The sequence below is a fragment of the Coffea eugenioides genome, unplaced genomic scaffold, assembly GCF_003713205.1.
Source record: "Coffea eugenioides isolate CCC68of unplaced genomic scaffold, Ceug_1.0 ScVebR1_2331;HRSCAF=3341, whole genome shotgun sequence".
Classification (NCBI taxonomy): domain Eukaryota; kingdom Viridiplantae; phylum Streptophyta; class Magnoliopsida; order Gentianales; family Rubiaceae; genus Coffea; species Coffea eugenioides.
The window spans coordinates 5902-12642 of record NW_020862810.1 but is presented as its reverse complement, the minus strand read 5'-3'; the positions used below and the strand labels follow the sequence as shown (position 1 = coordinate 12642).

At 36.8% G+C, this 6741-nt stretch overlaps 1 pseudogene; it reads right to left on the bottom strand.

Annotated features, from left to right (window-relative positions):
• Positions 1–2520: 2520 nt before the first annotated feature.
• LOC113756437 lies at positions 2521–6147 on the bottom strand (annotated as a pseudogene).
• Positions 6148–6741: the final 594 nt, after the last annotated feature.

The window sequence follows — 6741 nt, the reverse complement described above, 5'->3', positions numbered from 1 at the left end:
ACATGAAAAAGAATAATCATATAGTCAAAATCCTCGATGCCAATTAAAAATTAGAAGCCAGGAGGACACCTTAATCAATCAAACCATAGTTTAATTTAGAATTCCATTTTGTGTTGTTTCAATTAATTGGCTCTAAATATAATAGCTATGAGGCTAAATAAAAGCACCGGCAGAGGAGAAAGTTGGCGTCAGAAAGACAATCAAATTCTTGTAATCCTCAAGTCTAAGAATTTTGCAAGATAATCAGCACATCATACCACGTCTAAATTGCCAACAGAAAGTGGAAGTGTAAAATTTTATCTTTAGAAATGTCTTTGAGTCGAACTTCTTCAGGTTACATGATAAATCATTGCAAAATTTGATACAAGAATGTGATCTTCTACGTAAAACCCTTTGTTTTCATCAATTTTTTTCCCCTTCTTCTTGTGTTTCGTTTTTGTTTTCCGTATTTCTCTTTTCAAGTCGATTGTCTTATTTTTTTATTATGTTTCTTGATTGCAACTTTTTGTGTGATAGAGGAAACCTATTTATTAGATATGTTTCCATTCTGGGGACTGAAGGCACTTGCATGTGCTTACCAAACCTGTTTATTGACTAATGGCACACTAATGTCTAGTTAAGGTTGAGACCGGGGCAACATCGCCCTTAGCTTCTGAAAAATTGTTTCACTTGCAAATTCACAATTGAGAAACCAGCTCAAGAATAAAATCATATTTTATAAGCATGCATTGCTAAGTTCAAGAATCAAATTTTATTTGAGAAAAATATACATACAAACTTGGACTTTGAAAGGTGTTATCGAAGCTTTACTAATTTGACAAACTTCATCTTTTATGCTTCACACACTTTGATCTTGTTTTTTCTTTGGTAGATGCTCTGTTCTATGTCTTACTGAACCAGAAAAAGCGTGATGGAGTTAACTGGAAAAAGAAAATCTAAATCCATACTTGTACAGACGCATATTTTGAGGAATTGAGGTTGATTGTTAGTATTTCAATATTAACTTAAGTCAATGGTCTTTTTCGTATCATGTTTTTTTATTGCAACTTTTTGTGTGATAGAGAAAACCTGTGCATGACTACAAGTCGAGAAACATCAAGGATGCAAGCAACGTATTATAATTTCCTTTTAGTAAGGTGAATGTAATTTCACTTCACTAGAAAGGAATAAGTTGTAAATAAGCTTGAATAGTGTTTTATGATATTATTTTGCATGTTTTCTATTGACATATCAGTCTAGTAATATATTTTACAAGTTTTCTTGCATTATGTTTCTATTCTAGGAACTGAAGGCACTTACATGTGCTTACTTAACCTGTTTATTGACTAAAGGCACATTAATCTGTGGTTAAGGTTGAGATGGGGCAAAATCCCTTATTTTCTGAAAAATTTTCCATTTGGCAAATTCACGATTGAGAAACTAGCTCAAGAATAAAAATCATATGCTATAGGCATGCATTTCTAAGATCAAGAACGAAATTTCATTCGAGAAAGTTATGCATACAGACTGAGAATTTAGAAAAAGAAAAGAAAAGAAATGCAACAAGAGCCTTCTAGTCTGGACTTTGGACTTCAAAAGGTGTTATACATACAAACTAATTTCACTAACTGCTTCATACACTTCAAAATTAACTTAATGAAGACTGCCTTCTCTTTTCTGTAGCAGGTGCTCTGATCTATGTTTTACTTAACCAGAGCAAGTTTGATGGGGCCAACTATAAAAAGGAAATCTAAATCGATATATAAACACATACTATTTCGAGGAATTGAGGGTGATTGTAGCTATTTCATGACATGATTTGATACAAATGTAGATAGCAGTAGAAAGGAAAAAGTAAACGAGAACTCAATGAAATAAAAGGAAAAGCTAGTAAGCAACCTGAGACTTATAGAAGAGATGAGTTGAGTAAATCAATTAATGTTGAAAGCTGCAAAGAGTTGTCTCTTAACTTCTCCTCTTAGAGGAACGTGCCTTCCCACTGACCATCAATCCAGTGACCAATGACAACTTGAGGGATATGAGAAATTGTCTAATAATCTTCACTCTGTTTATCCAAATTCCGTACTTTGTGCGCTAGCTCATCAGACATTTCATATAACCCAAGCAATTGAAGTCCGGTCAAGTTTTGGATTCCCAAAGGCAACTCCTGCATCAGTTACAACCAATCAATAGCAGATTTATGAGACCGGGCATTGATTCCTCTTCCAGTCTCACCCATTTCAGTCTTGTTAATTGCATTAGCTCTAAGTTCTGGAGTTTTTGAAATCCTCCAACCTTAAAACATATTGTCTCCCCTTCATAAGCACCATAGAGTGTAAGTGATATCAGATTGGGTAAATGCCCAAGGGAGCCCATTACATTCTCATCTTCTCTTAACCTACTGTTCATCAACATCAAGGTTCTCAAGGATTGAAGTGATGTCACCCATTGCGGTACTCTCTCTAAACGCCCCTTCAATCACAGACGTCTGAGGAATCCAAGCTTTGGAAAGACGGAATGTTGGAGATCAAGGGTCTCATCTTATTTAATACAGGAGATGGATAACTCTCGAAGGTTGGTCAGCCTCAAGAGGGAGGAGAGCAACTCCTGTCCATCTTCTCTTCTCAGCTTTGAGATGGATAATTGCAGCAGCTGCATGAGCTTTCCAATCTCTCTTACTATTTTATCACTATCTACTTCTATATTAGTCAGATTTTCCAAGCAAATAAGCTTTACAATTCCAAGAGGACATTTACAGCCCCAATTTGCATACTCATTTGAATAATCACCCCATCCCCCTAAGTAAAGAGAATGGAGTTTTCTTAGCTTTAGAATTTCCATAGGCAACTCTGTTACATTGGTTCTTGTTAGATCTATAACTTCAAGGTTTTGAAGCTTCCCAATAGATTTTGGAATAATTTTAACTCCAGTTCCCTTGAGAATAAGATACCTAAGAAGAAATAGTTTGAAGACTTGCTTTGGGATACTGGCCAATTCAGCTCCCTCCAAATCCAACACCTTTAGCAACTTAGGACCACCACATAAAAACTTGGATAAAAATGTAGTTGTGAGAGGATCTTCATACCCAAATATTGCCACAGATTGAAGACACTTTAAAATACTAATTTCTTGTGGATTATCAGTGAAGTTGTGGATTGCTAGGTGTCGAACTTTTTCAGGCCATCTTGTGTAATATCTAGTGGCTACAATCGTGAAACTCTGCTCTTTAGATTTTGAAACAATGATTTCACGTAGAAAATCATGGAGACCACATTTATCCAATCTACCATCGGCCAATGTGGATTTAACTTGGATTAAGCTTCTGTTGATGAGTTCTTTCATATATCTCATAGCAATATCGGTGGATGTTATTCCTTCTTCCTTTTCTACAAATCCTAGTGCAATCCATTTCAGAAGTATATCATCCACATCAATTGGATAATCTTCAGGGTAGATACTTAGATATAATAGGCAGCTTTTAAGATAGTGAGGCAAATCATTGTAGCTAAGCAAGAGTACCCTTTTGATTCTGCCAAGTTTACCACTTCCATCTGCCTCACCACCAAAACCATGAAGAATCATCTCCCATTCATCTGTCTTTCCCTTATGCTTTAGAGCCAAAACACCACCTATTGCAACAATTGCAAACGGTAGGCCCTCACATTTTTTCAATATTTTTTAGCAACTTCTTCTAGATTTGGAGGATAGTCATTGCTCTGAAATATTCTATTGCAAAATAGAGTCCAAGACTCTTTATCAGAAAGAGGCTCCATCTTATAGACGAAGTCAAGTGATCCTAAACAGGACGCAAAAGCTACATCAGCTATTCGTGTTGTCAATACAACACAACTAGTGATATTACAGTCAGGCAATACACATTTGATAGCTTCCCAGGCATCTATACTCCACACATCATCGAGGACAAGAATGTACTTTTTTTCTTGGAGGAAGTCTTTGACAAATTCACTCAGCATAAGAACATCCATGGATTCCACATGGGGAGGGACCGGCTATCTGATTTCGTTGTACAACTGTTGGATCATGTTCTTGATGATGTCCCTGAACTGATGACAGGTGCCGAACCTGTGCAATAATAAATACCTACTCTAGAAAAATACAGATTTTGTATATAGCGGTGAGTAGGGTCGAATCCACAGGGACTGGGGATAATTCGTTTCTTTTAGAGTCCAAAGTATGGGGGGTTTTGGAAAATGAGAGTAACTAAATTACTTGGAATAAATAAAATAAAATAACTACAACTCAAATAACTAATTATCACAATAAAAATAATAATGGACGAACTCTAGCCAAGAGACAACTTCGGAGATGGTTCACTTAATTCGATCACAGATGCAAGGATTATTCCAGTTACTATCTGATAAATTAGTTATAGTTGTCATACACGCGATAAACAACCAACTCTTCCTCAATTTGTCGATAGCCAAGGTACGACCGTTGACTATTTCTCTAATCAGGAAACAACCCTAGGTACGACCATAGAAGTTCAATTCCCTAATTGCATGAATAATTAGAAGAGCCTAATTCTAACCAATCAACACGCTACGAGGGTCTCTTTAAGTTAGCCTGTCTATCTCCCTGACACAAACCCAATCATGCCAGTTACCACCAGTTTAGAATAATTAAACAATTATGGATTTAACTACCCTAATTGGCTTCAGGTTATTGAATTAATCTAGAATCCGGGCCCTGGATAATCAAATAACAAAACAACCATATGAACATAAAGCAGAAGATAGACAAATACCAGTGAATAATGGAAATATATAAAAACCAATTCGATCTCACAAATTTAGTAGAATCAAATCCCCCGTTGTTCTTGACTAGAGTGGTGAAATTAGTTCATGTTTGATGAACTAAACCCACCAGAAATTGCGGCAATAGCTGCGACCTTCGTATCCATGAATTAGGCAAATTCAATTCGCTCAAATCAATAAGAAAAGTAAGCTACAGGAGTTGATTGATTGCTTGTACTCTTGGCTAACATTCGAAGGAAGACAAGGAACTACTAAAAGCTAAAAAGAAAGAAAAGTCAAAAGAAACTAAGCTAAAGGACAAAAGAAACTAAGAAGAGAGTCACTGCTCTTCCTCTGCGCAACTCCTATTCCAATTAGCCTATTGCTCCTGTGCGGCGTCCGCCGCACCAGAAGAAGAAGCCCCCTTTTTCCTGCATAATTTTCCTATATAAAGGAATACTCCTTGCGGCGGCTCCTGTGCAGGAAAGTGAAGACTTCGGCCCAATTCGCCCAACAAGGGCTCACGTTTGTTGTTCCAAAAATGCCCCTAGAATAAGCTCTATCATCTGGACTCTTTTCCTGCCAAATTAGCACCTGTTATTATATTTTCGTTCTACTCCCTGAAATAAATGTAAATTACGAAAAGTGAGTAGAATCTAATAATTAATTCACATCAGGTCAAGTAATAGGGGAAATTAATAATAAAATAAGTGAATGAATTGCAACCTATCAACTGAAAATTTTGAGAAACATTTATCCAGGCATGGCTCTGAAATTGTTTCTTCACTGCATCGTCATCATAGACTTTTTTCACCAGGGTAGTCTTCCCGAGTCCCCCCATTCCCACGACTGAAACTACTTTCAATTGGGAATGGTCATCAAGGATTTTTGAGATGAGCTCTGCTTTTGGCTTATCAATCCCAACAAGTTGAGCTTCTTCAATGAAGAGTGATTGAGAACGAATGTCAAAATTTGCATTCACCTGACGAGAAGAGCTGAAGCCTCTTTCTCGAGTACCATATAGGGACTGGTACCTCTAATGCCTTGCTGAAATCTCTCCAACTTTGGCTTTGATGTCTTTTATCTCCAAAGAAATTTGATGGCGAGCTTTCAGATTCTTTATTGAGTTATAGATCTTTCCAACCTTGCCACAGAATCCATCCATGTAACCACGAGCAAAGCGGAAGGTAAAATCATCGAGAACATCCTCTGTATCATAAGCAACTCCTCGAACCTGCTTTAGCCATTCTTGGAGTTGAGAATCATTGTCTTGCTTTGCTTCAGCTTCTCTGAGGAAAGCCTTTATGCTCCCGAGTTCATCTTTGATGAATTGAACATCTGATTTAAGCCCCCCCCCCTCCTGGGAAAGCAAGGTTGAGAGCTGGTTAAGCAAAAAAACTACACTCTCTGCCATGATGCTCAATCAAATCTCTCAAGAGTCGGTTTTCTTATCAAGAAAATTTTGAGAGTTGTTCCAAATTTCAGAAAATGTGCTATGTTTCTTTTTTTTTTCTTTCTTTTGTAGTACAAAGGATGTATTTTATATGAGCTAGCAAATTTTAGAATTATATGAATTTGAAAGAATAGCTATTGGGAACATATGCATTTCTTAACAAGTCTCTCACTATGAGAGGAAAATTCTCTCTGTCTTAGAGAGAGAAAGTCCCCCCTAGTGGGTGTGTATCTTCTTCGAAACTTTCAAAATTTTAAAAATGGAAAGAACTAGGCGGCAAGCTAAGTAACTTTCCTTTCGTGGCAACCTTTTGATTTTTTCCATCTTTTTAATTTTCGTGGTAGTTTTCTAGCTGTGATCTTTCAGTTCGCTTTTATTGTTTCCGAGCTGTGTTAGTATCGATTAACATATGTGTCTCTTTCGTTTCTCCAAATCGTTTCAATTTTAGGTTTTCTTTTCTTCCTGTGTTGCGTCTTCTCGCTGCTTTTCTGTTTGTTTGCTTCTTCTTAAACAGGGTCAGCGGGTTCTGGAGCTTGGTGAAGGTATCAGAGATTT